This window comes from Stegostoma tigrinum, chromosome 11, assembly GCF_030684315.1.
Source record: "Stegostoma tigrinum isolate sSteTig4 chromosome 11, sSteTig4.hap1, whole genome shotgun sequence".
Classification (NCBI taxonomy): domain Eukaryota; kingdom Metazoa; phylum Chordata; class Chondrichthyes; order Orectolobiformes; family Stegostomatidae; genus Stegostoma; species Stegostoma tigrinum.
In genome coordinates this window covers 80,642,310-80,654,508 of record NC_081364.1, presented here as the reverse complement: position 1 = coordinate 80,654,508, position 12,199 = coordinate 80,642,310, and the positions used below count along the sequence as shown (strand labels likewise).

Here is a 12,199-nt window from a genome sequence, read left to right as displayed (position 1 = left end):
TGCCTGCATTGAATGTGGGAAGGGATTCACTCAAACACCCGACCCCCTGAAACATGAGTGAATTCACAAATAACCACAGTGGTTGCATTTTGCTATGAGTTATGTTCGGTAATGAACACATTTCATTGTTGTCTGTTTCTACTGTTGTTAAATTGACTTTCCTGAAAATATAGGTTTTTATTTTCTGGATAAGCGTCAAATAAATTAGCTTTGTATTTAACACAAAACTTACATTTTGTTTTCAAATGTCCCAAGCACAAGTTAGTTTCTTTTGGCCTTCTTAACGAGAGGATTCAGATACAGGAGCAGGAACGTCCTTCTGTGATTCCACAGGTCTCAGTGAGCCCATAGCTGGATTCTTGTGTGCAATTTTGGTCTCATTATTCTTATGGAAGAATGCTTTGGATGTGAAGGGAGTACAGTGAAGGTTGACCAGAATGATTCCTGTGATGACAGGACTGACATGTGAAGAAAGACTGGATCAGTTAGGACTATATTCACTCGTGTTCAGAAGAGTGGCCTTTTATAGAAACAAAGAATTCTGACAGGGCCACACAGGATAAACACAGGAAGGCTGTTCTCAATAAACAGGGTGTCCAGAACCATGGGTCAGACTTTTAGGATATGGGCATACATGGGAGCATAAAGATGGGATCCTAGTGTCTCTTTAACCTGTCATCGACAAGCTATTTAGGACTGAGATAAGAAGAAATTTCCTCACCTCTGGAATTATCTGCCACAGAAAGCACCTGAAGCCAAAACATTGAATGTATTTAAGAAGGATTTGGATATAATCCTTGGGGTGAAAGGGATCAGAGTATGGAGAGAAAGCAGGAACAGATGGATGATCAGCCATGATCATGTTAAATGGTAGAGCAGGCTTGAATGACCAAACGGCCGACCTCTATTTTCTTTGTCAATGGTTATTATTTTCCCTAATACTTTTTCTCTTCTGATCATTATTATGGTTCTTTCCTCCCCTTTTTGCTGCTGAGCTACTTAATTTTTTTGTAATGTTGTAAGTGTTCCCTACTGTGAAGATTGATTAAAATTATTTGTTTAACTCCCCTGCTCTTTGCTGGCTCCCCATTATCACTTACAAACCTCATTCTCTAAGGGGCCGATGTTCACAGTTCTCTTCTCTTTTTAGCTTTTGAAACACTTCATTGACCACAGTATGTTTTCTCCTGTTATGGTTATTTCCTCCCCTTTTTGCTGCTTGACTATTTTTGTGTATTTTAAAGTTGCAAGAATGCTCTGAATGTGAATATTATTGAAAAGTATTTGTTTAACTCTCCTGCCCTTTCCTAGCTCCTCAATGTTACCCTTTACAAAGCTCATTTTATAAGGGGCCGATGCTCACAGTTCTGTCCTCTCTTTATTTATTGAAATAATTAATCAACCACAATACACATTGTTCCTCCATAATCATCTACAAGGCCTTGTGTGGTGGCATTGTGAGAGAGGCCGAGCCACAACAATGTACAACAGTTCAATAATGTCTAACTGTATGCAAAAAAGGCAAGTTTCATCAAAGCTTTTTGTCTTGCACATTTCGGTTCATTCACAATAAGCACCAATGGAAAGGGAACAAACGTTTTATACTGTCATGACCTGACTGGGCGAATAATAGACTCTGATTGGTCAAGGCATTACCAGGAAAATGCACCAGTTAGATGATGACCAAACTTTGTTTAAATTTCACGCAGACAGATTGACTCTGATTTTTCAAAGCATCACTGGAGACCTCAACTAAAGAAGGGCTGGCCCCTGTCTGGTTGAGTTGAAGGAGGTGTTATTAATATTAATTGGGCACTATTAATATTTGAGCACTGTAACCACAAACTGGTTGGCTGTGGCTAATGCGTTATCTGTTGTGAAGAGACAAAAGGAAATGCTGTTTGCCAAAATCTCCCAACCTTTAGGTGGAGGTGAGGAATGCTGCTGAATGTGATTGTTAATATTATCTCCGAAGTGGAAAACAGGTGGACTGTTGCACTTAAGAATCAATTCCTGTGAAAGATAATGTGGGAACATCATGCTGGTAAGCCAGTCGCACATAGTGAGGGGATGGGCAGTGGGAGAAGACACAGTAAATGTGTAGCCCGAAACAGAATCTAAAATACATGCATGATTGGAGGCAGTGGAAGTTCGATAATGGCAGAGAGGTGATCAAGGAAAGCAAGGGTCATAAAGCCATACAGATGGACAGAGTTATACAGATTTACAGCACAGAAAGAGTGCCCTCCGCCCACCAGTGAAAGAGAGCAATAGATTAACATGGATTCAGATCCCAAGCAAAGGTGTCACTCCAGGTGCAGAGACATTGAACCTCTCCCAAATAACACAGGACAACAATAAAATCCCTAAATTATTAATGACTCATTAAAAAAATTTAGCCCTGAAACAGTCTTATTGATGACAATATTAAGATCTGCTGGAATCTGCAGCTGGAAAGATTTCAAAAGTTCCGTGTCAGAGAATAGTTTCAAAATTAAGGAAATCCCTTGGAATCGGGTGATGTAACTGAGGTTAATCCGTGGAAATTCTATGAGTTAGTTTGTAAAATCAATCTCCATCAGCCATAGCGAGCCATTCAGAAGAGATAATCATTTCAATTGATTTGAGTTTTCCTGTGTGTACCAGCCACTCTGAGCTCTGATAAAAGGAGTTTCAAAAATCCAACCGTCAGTCCAGGACAGATGTTCACAACATCCCCTCTTCATAGCTCAGGATGACTGACTATCCTCCCTGCTGTACAATATCCCTCAGCGTGGCCAGCAGTCACTCAATTTGAGGATAGCGTCTCCTCAGGGCCATAAGTTTCTATCCTAGGTTTTCATATGAATGAATCAGGCTTCTCCATCCACCCAACCAGACAATTGGCCACTTGCTCTTGCTGCAATCCTAATGTGTCTGAATGAAACCTAGAAACAAAACCCTGTTCATTGCCATTGAGAAATCTGAACCACCTTGCTGTTGTACTCAAAGGCACTAATAATAAAACACAATATCGTAGGGTCTAATAAATTCTCGTTTAATCTATCCTTCTACATTCAATTACTTATGCACATATATACCCAGGTCATTCTATCCTTGCCACACCTTTAGAGTTGCACCTTTTATTTTATATTGCTGATGTACATTCATCCCATCAAAATGTGTGGCCTGACACTTCTCCACATTGAAATTCATCCACCTCTGATCCACACACCCCACTAACTTTACACAAGTTTCCAGAAAATTATGAGAGGCATTGATTGAATGGAGAGTGAAGTATTTTCTCAGGTGAAAATGTCAATTACTATGGGACCTAAGTTTAAGGCAAAAGGGTGTATGTTTAAAGGAGATGTAAGAGGCAAGCGTTTAGACAGAGGGTTGTAAGTGCTTGGAATACACTAGTAGAGGGGGTGGTAAAGGTGGATATGAGAGATAGGTGAATAGGCAGAGAATAAACTGATATGGATTGCACAGAAACAAAAGGTTTTTAGTTTCGAAAGGCATCATGTATCAGCACAGTCTTGGTGGCCCAAAGTACCTGTTCCTTTGCTGTGTTGTTCTTCTTTGTACCATTCTGCTCACATTTTTCTCTGTTTCTGAATCCTAACGTATGCACAAATATTGATCCTGTCCCCTGTAGTCCTATGTTTAGAGCATTAATATATATTTGGAAAACACAAGGGTCTCAACATCGCCACCGAGGGAATTTCAATAGATTCATTCAACTATCCCAAAAAATATCCAAAGCCACTGTTGTATTTCCTTTCTCTCAGCCAATTTTGTACATGGATTGTTATTGTAGTTATTTTCCCCAAATACATAAACTCACGGGTCAGCTCAATAACATTGAATCACATACTTTCTGGAAGTCTTGGACAAACATGAACTGTATTCCTCTGATCAACCCCATATTTCACACGTTGAAAAGAAAACGTAGGTCATTAACAGCAAGTTAACTAACATCATGTCTCCTGGAGAAATGTATGGCAACTTCCCATGAATTGACTGATCTTTGCCCATGTAACTCTTCATTTTGCCTTCACCGTTGCGTCTACAAGTTTCCAAGCACCCGAAGTAAATTGGCTTGTCTGTAACAGTTGGATATATTCTTGCAACTTCTGTTTAACAAATGACTAAACTTTGCAATTTCCCTGTATTCCAGCACTACTCTCGATAAACTTACAAATTCAGCAAAGTTTCTGGTCGCCTCGAGCAGACTTTGAAAGTAGACATGGAGACCCCCAGTGAGACAGTTCTCATTCTTCCATGTGGCTCACGATCTCAGAAGATACCCATTTTTGAAAAGCCTGATTGGTATTTTCTTGCTGCTGAATACCATGGGATTGTTACAGCTCCACTTGTCTCACGTTCAAAGCCATTTTCAAAACTTAAACACAAGCACAAGACTGATGAATGTAGAAGGAGTAATGTGCACTGAGCATATTCATCTAACTAGTACATGGGAGCATAAAGATGAGATCCTTGTGCCTCTCTAACCTGTCATCGACAACCCCATCACGTTGTAACACCTTGTGTCTTGTGTTCCTCCTGCTCGCTTTCCAGGTAAACATTGGATTTGCCATTGGCCTGCATTGGCATTGAGCACTAATTGACATTGGATCTGGCTGGGCTGAGGGAGGTGAAGGTGAGACAGGGCCAGAAGCAAAAAGAGATGCAAAATCGGAGTGTTGTGAATCAGTTGATTTCAGTGGGGACCGAGTGCTGTGATTTGCAGCCTGAGTTTCCCAGGAGTTACAGTGATTGGGCTAGTGTTTTTTTTTAAATTGAACATTTTCCTCAAGCATGGATTCCTTTTTGTAAACCATGCTGACTCTGCCTGGATCCGATCTGATCTGTACCACTCATAAACAAAATATTTTACTGTATTTCAGTACATGTGACAACAAATCAATCTATGCATCCCTCTGTTTCCCTCTCGGTCTGTCTGTTGATCTCTCTCTGTGTCGGTTCTACACTTTTTCTCTCCCTGTGAACCATCCACACTATTCTCCAAGAGCAAAAGCCTGTAAGCCCATCCCCATTCTGTTAAGCTAGCAATGGCCTGTCAACACATCTCCACTGTTCTCCTATCAATGACCTGTAAACACGTCTGCATTCCCTTCTTCTTGCAACAACTTATTAACACATGACCAGTCTTTTCTTGTAGCTACAGCATGTGAAACATTCCCAATCTGTTCCCCCAGCAACAATCTGTGAGCCCATTGCCACTGTGTTGCCCGAGTCAAGGCCTGTGAGCAGATCCTTAGACGGTTGCCCTTGGAAAGGCCTATGAATCCATCCCCACTCTGATCCCCTTGCAACAGGCTCATACCCATCCCCAATTTCATTGCAAATGTCTGTGACCACATCTCCACTGTACCCCAAGCAACAACCTGTTGAACATCCACAAAATGTTCTCGTAGCAACAACGTGTGAACTGATCCTGCCTCTGTTCCCTTAGTAACAGTCTGTCAGCCAATCCCTACTCTCTTCCCCGAGCAACGGCCTGTGAAACCACCTCCACTCTGCTGCACTGACAACTGCCCGTGACACCGTTCCCAATCTGCTCTGCCAGAAACAGTCTGTGAAACCATCAATACTGTATCACTTGCACCAGCCTGTGAACCAATCCTCACGCTTTTGCCTTAGCACCAGACTTTTCAACCATCTCCACACTGTTCTCCGAGCAGTGACTTGGGGACACAATCCCAATTTAGTTTTATAGCAATAGTCTGTGATCCCATCCCCATTCTGTTCCTCTAGCAATGGCCTGTGAGCCCATCTTAATCTTGTTCCCCTCGCAATGATCTGTTAACCCACTCCCACTTGTTCTCCTTGCAATGGCCTATGAACCCATCCTAACAATGTTCCTCTAACCATAGACTACAAACCCATCCCACACTCTGTTCTCCTAGCAGCGATGTGTGAACGTATCCTGAAACTGTTCTCATAGAAAATGGCCTGTTAACTCATTCCCACACTATTATACCGAGGGATGGCCGGTGAGCCCATCCCCATTCTGTTGTGCTAGCATAGGCCAGAGAACCCTTCCTTAGTATGTCCCTGTGCAGCAGCCCGTGAATGCATCCTCTGTTCTCCTCGCACCCCCGCTCTGTTCTACCAGCTATGGCCTTTGAACACAGCCCCACACTGCTGCTTTAGCAATGACCTAGTAACGCATTCCCACTCTGTTCTCCTCGCCTTGGCCTGTGAACCCATCTTCATTCTGTTACCCTAGCATTGACCTCTGAACCCATCCCCATTCTGTTACCCTAGCATCAACCTGTGAATTCATCCCCACTCTGTTCTCCTTTTAACAGCCTGTGTACAGTGGATAGGGGGAGATTTGAAGGATGGAGGGGAGAAGGGGATTTATAGAAAGCTGTGAGAGAGACAAGAAGCTGGGAATATGGAGGCAGAGGAAGGCAGTAAAATCTGTGGGATCAGACTGTGTAGCAGCCCCATTTTTGCCCCTTTGTCTCCCCCAAGTCCCAGCCCAGAGCTCACGCCCTTGTGGTCCAAACTCCAGAGACTGCCTGAGCCCCACAATTCATTTCCCCTGTGAGCATGTGAGTGTGTAAGTGAACGACAAGGACACTGGATGGTTGATTATAATTCTCTCAGTCTCGGTCTCTCTGGTCCCAGCTCCTGTCTGACGATTCCTCACTGCAGAATGATTTGATTCTCTGACTCTGCATCATCGAGTTTCAGCTCCTGAATAAAATCTCCTTGGGGGTGGAGGTAAGACAGAGAGAAATGAAAATGGATTAAAATTTTTAAAAAGCACCGAAAGCACAGCAAAATCTCACCGCTTGCTGCTTCAGCAATGTGAGACATTCCCCACCCAGCACAGCAAGATCCCACTGCTGGTTGTCTGAACACCCACAACCTCACAGTCTCCTCACCTCACCCCACCCCGCCCTCCCCACCTAAACACCAGCACAGCTCCTGATTTTAAACCCAGAGAGAGAACGGGGAACAGGAAGATGTCTCAAACTGCCTCAGGACTGTCCCAGTGTTTCTGTTTGAGGGGAAGGGCAGGAGAGATATTTACTCCAGGGCTGGGATTCACACCCCCTCACACATCCCCCATCCCCACTCCCAGAATCTGTGCGCCTCACTCTGTCTGCAAGCTTCAGTGTCAGATATCTGCTCGCCTGCCCCAGCACAGAAAGAGAGAGACAGAGTCAGAGATGGATGAGTGTGGGGTGGGGGGAACGGAGAGAGAAACAAACAGACAGAAATTGATCAAATCAAAGCCAAGATGTTTTGAAACAAAATAAACAGAAACAAAGGCAATCCCACCACTGACTGACCTCCAACATTTCACCATTTTATCAGCACTTTCCCCTGGTTTTGAGCTCAGCGAAATGGAAGAGATTTCAACTGGGATCAAGGGGCAGATGCTTTCTGACTGCCCCCAGGGTTTATTTCCTGAGAGGCTGGGCAGTGACTCAGTGGTGGGGAGTCACTCCCCAGTGCCTGTGTCTCTGTCCCTCTCCATCTCCACACTCAGTGTTTAACCTGTCCCCACCAGCTTGTTCTCTGACACTCTGGCGAGGCAGTAAAAAAAACACAAAGAAATGACCAATGTTCCCCTCTGCCCACTCCCATGAACCAGGCACAAACCTCTTGCCCACTCCACCCGGGATTGGTGCTGTTTCTACATGAAATATTAATGATGAACCTTCCAAAGTGTCCAGTCGCCTGTCTCTCTCCCTCCCCGTCTCTGTCTCTGTCCCTATCCATGGATCCATCTCTGTTGACTTTCTCCTGCTCGAGAATCGATCAATGTCCCTCACTCTCTCCATTTCCTCCATGCTTCAGTAGCAATGCCCTCTCCTGCCTCACGTTTGCCATGTGTTCCCATCTCCCCACTGTGCCTTGTGGGCATTTGCAATGTCAGTGTCACATTTTGGAGGTTGCAGGGGTGAGGGGACGTGGGTTGGCTCTGGGCTGCGGGAGCGGTGGGGAAAGGAAGGATGACATACCAACTGAGTACACTCACTATCAGGCCATCAGCAGACTCAGCCCAGGGCCCTTTGGACAGCCTCGCGTTGCACGTGAGGGTGACCTGCAGGCTGCAGTGGTGCACAGTAAGATCCCACCGGCAGCTATGTGTGGGACTGCTGAGGGACTCCCTCTACACCTTGTCTGAATCTGGTCCAATGCCTCCACAGGCTGCAATGTGTAAACAGGCCCCTCCCCCACTGAACCCGCCTAGAAATATTACACTCCCCCATTTCAACTTTTGAGCAGAGTCGGACTGAACACGGGAATTAGCCTCTCACCACCACCTCCCAAGATTCTGTACCAAGCCCCCTCAAATATGCCCACCTCTACCTGTTCAGCTGTATTCCTTTTCACCCCAACACTCCCATCATCACCCCAACCCCACCTCCACACTTCCTGCTGTGCAGGGTCCCACAAACAGCAAAATGTGAAAATGGCCACACGTTGATGGAGGAGCTTAACTCATCCTGAACACTGGTGTAGAGGGAGTTGGGGGGTGGTGTGGGGGTGTGGGATGTCAAACCCTGCAGTTTCTGCCCCTTTGTAATACTGAGCCCCTCCCCTGACCCAGAGCCTGCACTGACACTCCAACTCTCTCTCCCCCACCCCTCCCAGAGATCAGAATAAGGTCCCAGTCAATGGGAACAATTCCCTCCATTCACCCCCAAACCTCACAGACAGGCCGAGAGGGGCCAAGAGGTGGGATTGGGACTTGGTGTGGTGTGGGGAGGTCCTGGGATCCTAGTCTTCCTTTCCCACATCCTGGCATCGCCATCCTACCCACCCACCTCTCCATTAAAATGACAGTAAGTCCCAGCGGAGTTTCTCCCAGATATTCCAAGATGAAATGCAAGAGAGAAAACAGTTTGATGGATGGACAGGATATTCAGCTCACCCCTCCCCTCCCCTCCCCTATTGCCTTCAGCTCGCCAATACACTTCATTCGAGTGGTGCCTGTGAGATGTTATTGGGATAACATCCCATTGATGTCTATACTCCTATAAATTAAAGTCTTTTATCTACCTACACAATGGTATGCAGGCACGACCCTGAAGCTTACTGCCCAGCTAGGAATTCAGTGTAATGCTTTTGTAACTCCTTATCTTCTCACACATCGGTATGCAGGCACTGTGTTAAGCTTTCTGACTGAATTAAAATCCAAATCAAACTGTTTGAAATAGGGTTAGGTGGGGAAATTTTGTAAAGGTGTGAAACCTCTGAAGCATGTCACTTCTGTCGCTGGCAAAGGGGCCAGGGCACTGATTTGGTTCCAGCCAGACACACTGGCAACTAGAAATCAGAATCTGTCCCAGACAGCAACTCAAAATCGCCTCCTGCCATGAGCAGCTACTTCACAAGCAATCGATACTATATCCTGGTCTTTTATGTTGTTGATGTAATAATTGTTTGGTATCCTGTTTTTGTCTGTTGTCGTAATTGTTTTATGTATCATGTCATTGGAGGTTGTGAAATAGTTTTCTGTATCATGTCTTTTGTAAAGTATAAAAAGCAGGGACTGTCCGGGGAGAACTCCTTGTGAGACTTTGCACTGTGTGCCGGGTTGAGTACAGTGATTCTTCACAGCTTGTACTTGCTTGGTAAGAAAATGATTGGCGTTTTTCTAAACAGGTCAGTGTCTTGTTATTGCAGCACGTCCGTGAGGGTCTCCGAAAACAAACTTGACAGGTGGGAGGAGGTGTATTCTCGGTAGCTGTGGGAGTCAGTGGGCTTGAAATATATATCGGTTTTGAGATTGTTCCCCAAGATGGAAATAGAGGACCAGGAAGGTGAGAGAGGTGGTTAGAGATGGTCCAGGTGAACTTAAGGTTGGGGTGGAAGGTGTTGGTGAAGTGGGCGAACTGTTCGAGCTCCTCATAGGAGCACGAGGCAGCGCCGATACAGTCATCCATGTACTGGATGAAGAGGTACGGAAGAGGGATTGTTCCAACAAAGAGGCAGGCAAAGCTTGGGCCCATGCAGGTACCCATGGCCACCCCCTTTGTCTGTAGGCAGTGGGACGAGTTCACCAAAGCACATAATGGGGTCAGTGGAGGGGAACTGGTCAGACCTGCAGGACAGGAAATAGCGTAGGGCTTTGAGGCCATCTGTATGGGGTATGCAGGTGCTAATGTGGTATACTGCATCTGCTGTGCCCGTTGTGGCCTCCTCTACATCAGGGAAACCAAGCAGAGGCTTGGGGACCACTTTACAGAACACCTACACTCAGTTCGCAATAAACAATTGCTCATCCCCACCTCCCTAACCTGCTCTTCCTCTCACCTATCCCCTCCTCCCATCTCAAGCCACACCCCCATTTCCTACTTGCTAACCTCATCCCAACCCCTTTGACTTGTTGGTCCTCCATAGACTGACCCATCCCCTCCCCACCTACACTCACCTTTACCTGCTCCATCCCCACCTCTTTAACTTGTCTGTCTCCGCTCCACTTGTCTCCCACTCTCTCCCTGTTCGTTTCAGCATCCCCTTCCCCATTTCTGAAGGGTGTGGGCCCGAATACGTCAGTTTTCCTGTTTCTCTGATGCTGCCTGTCCTGTTGTGTTCCTCCAGCTTCACCCCGGCCCTTTTAAAGTTTCAAAGCTGTCGCGCATGCGCCCCGCGGATCACTGCCCCCAATAAAGATGGTGACGGTCACACGGGCCTATCGCCATCTGAGGCGTTGATTTGTTTTCTGCAAACGTGAGTCTGGGAGTTTCAAATGGGTGTGTTTTCCGACGTGCACTAACTGTTTGTAAAACTTCCAAACCCATACGAATATCACTTCCCTCCAGCTTTCTACCGTTTTGCTTTCTTTACTGTGGCCTGCTCTTACCTCAATTGCACAAATCTTGGTCTCAGCGAAGGATCTAGGCCCGAAACGTCAGCTTTCCTGCTCCTCTGATGCTGCTTGACCTGCTGTGTACATCCAGCTGCACACCGTGTTATCTCGGATTCTCCAGCATCTGCAGTTCCGGTTATCTCAGCGACTCTGCACCGCACTCGTGGATGATCACGTGGTTTTCACTGATCCCGCCCTCCCTTCATTCCGATTGGGCGACATCCGTCCGGTCATGCACGGCACACCTGTGCTCCTATTGGTCGCGCACTGACATCAATCAGCCAGACTTCACTGTGAGCTGGAGCATGCGCAGTGCTTTGTGTTATTGTTGGGAGCAAATGAACGTCGTCGCAATGTTGCATTTTGAGACGAATGAGACTGAAAACTGGATCTGTCTTTTTACCTTCACAGATGCTGCCAGACCTGCTGAGCTTTTCCAGCAACTTTGTTTTTGTTCCTGATTGACAACATCCCAGTTCTTTTGTTATTTTTTAATAAGTCGCGATTGAAAAGGCTTCCGGCAGCTCAAAGCTAAAGATACTTTTGATACCGCTCTGTCAGCCAATAGAGAAATAGCGGTGAAATAAGGGTAATAAATACAGGTCTAGCAGTCCTCAGGTAAGATGTAAAGGGAATAATTATGAATATGAAGAACATCACGTGGTGAAGTGAGGTGAGTGTTGTTCATATGAACTGTGATTGGGCAGAGAGGGAGGTTAATCAAAAAAGAACAAGCAGAAAAGAGATTCTCAAGAAAGGTCTGTGCAATGGAAAGCAACGAGAATCAGAAGATAAAAGCCCAACACAAGAAAAAGTTTGAAGACCGCGGCTGCAGAAACTCCAATAAGTTGTTTCACTGCTCTACTGCCTAGTTATTGACTTAAGCAGTATAATCCACATTCAACTGTAAGTAGCTGTCTGAGTTTGTCACTGTAGTTTACTTCATAACAGATAAACTCCACACTTTGTCTCAATAAAGCTGACAGTTGGTTCACCAATTAGTTCTGCTGCCAAGTCCGTTCTTGTTTGAAAAGGGGTATAGATCACATTTAAATAGACAATGAAAAATGTCAATCCAGGCTGGGAGCAAAATTCTACTCCCTCGCCACTGACTCCATCCCTGCCCCTGGTAACTGGCAGGTAACACACTGGTCACAGTCAGGGTGCAATATTTCACCCCAAGATGAGCGTCTAACCACATTACTCACCCCCACACTCATTATCACAAAGACCACATACAATTTCAACCTCAACAGCATCTCAGGTCATCTGCTGCTGAAACTCTCATCCATTCCTTTGCTACCTCTCGACTTAACTCCCCAAACACACTCCCGGCCGGCTTCTTAATAC

At 45.6% G+C, this 12,199-nt stretch overlaps 1 long non-coding RNA gene across 1 annotated transcript; it reads right to left on the bottom strand.

The window, feature by feature from the left end:
- Positions 1-1,359: 1,359 nt before the first annotated feature.
- On the bottom strand, positions 1,360-11,102 carry LOC132210155 (uncharacterized). The gene is made up of 2 exons (XR_009446388.1): positions 10,844-11,102; positions 1,360-6,728 (listed from the first exon to the last, which is right to left on the bottom strand). It is a non-coding gene; the product is annotated as an uncharacterized LOC132210155 (long non-coding RNA).
- Positions 11,103-12,199: the final 1,097 nt, after the last annotated feature.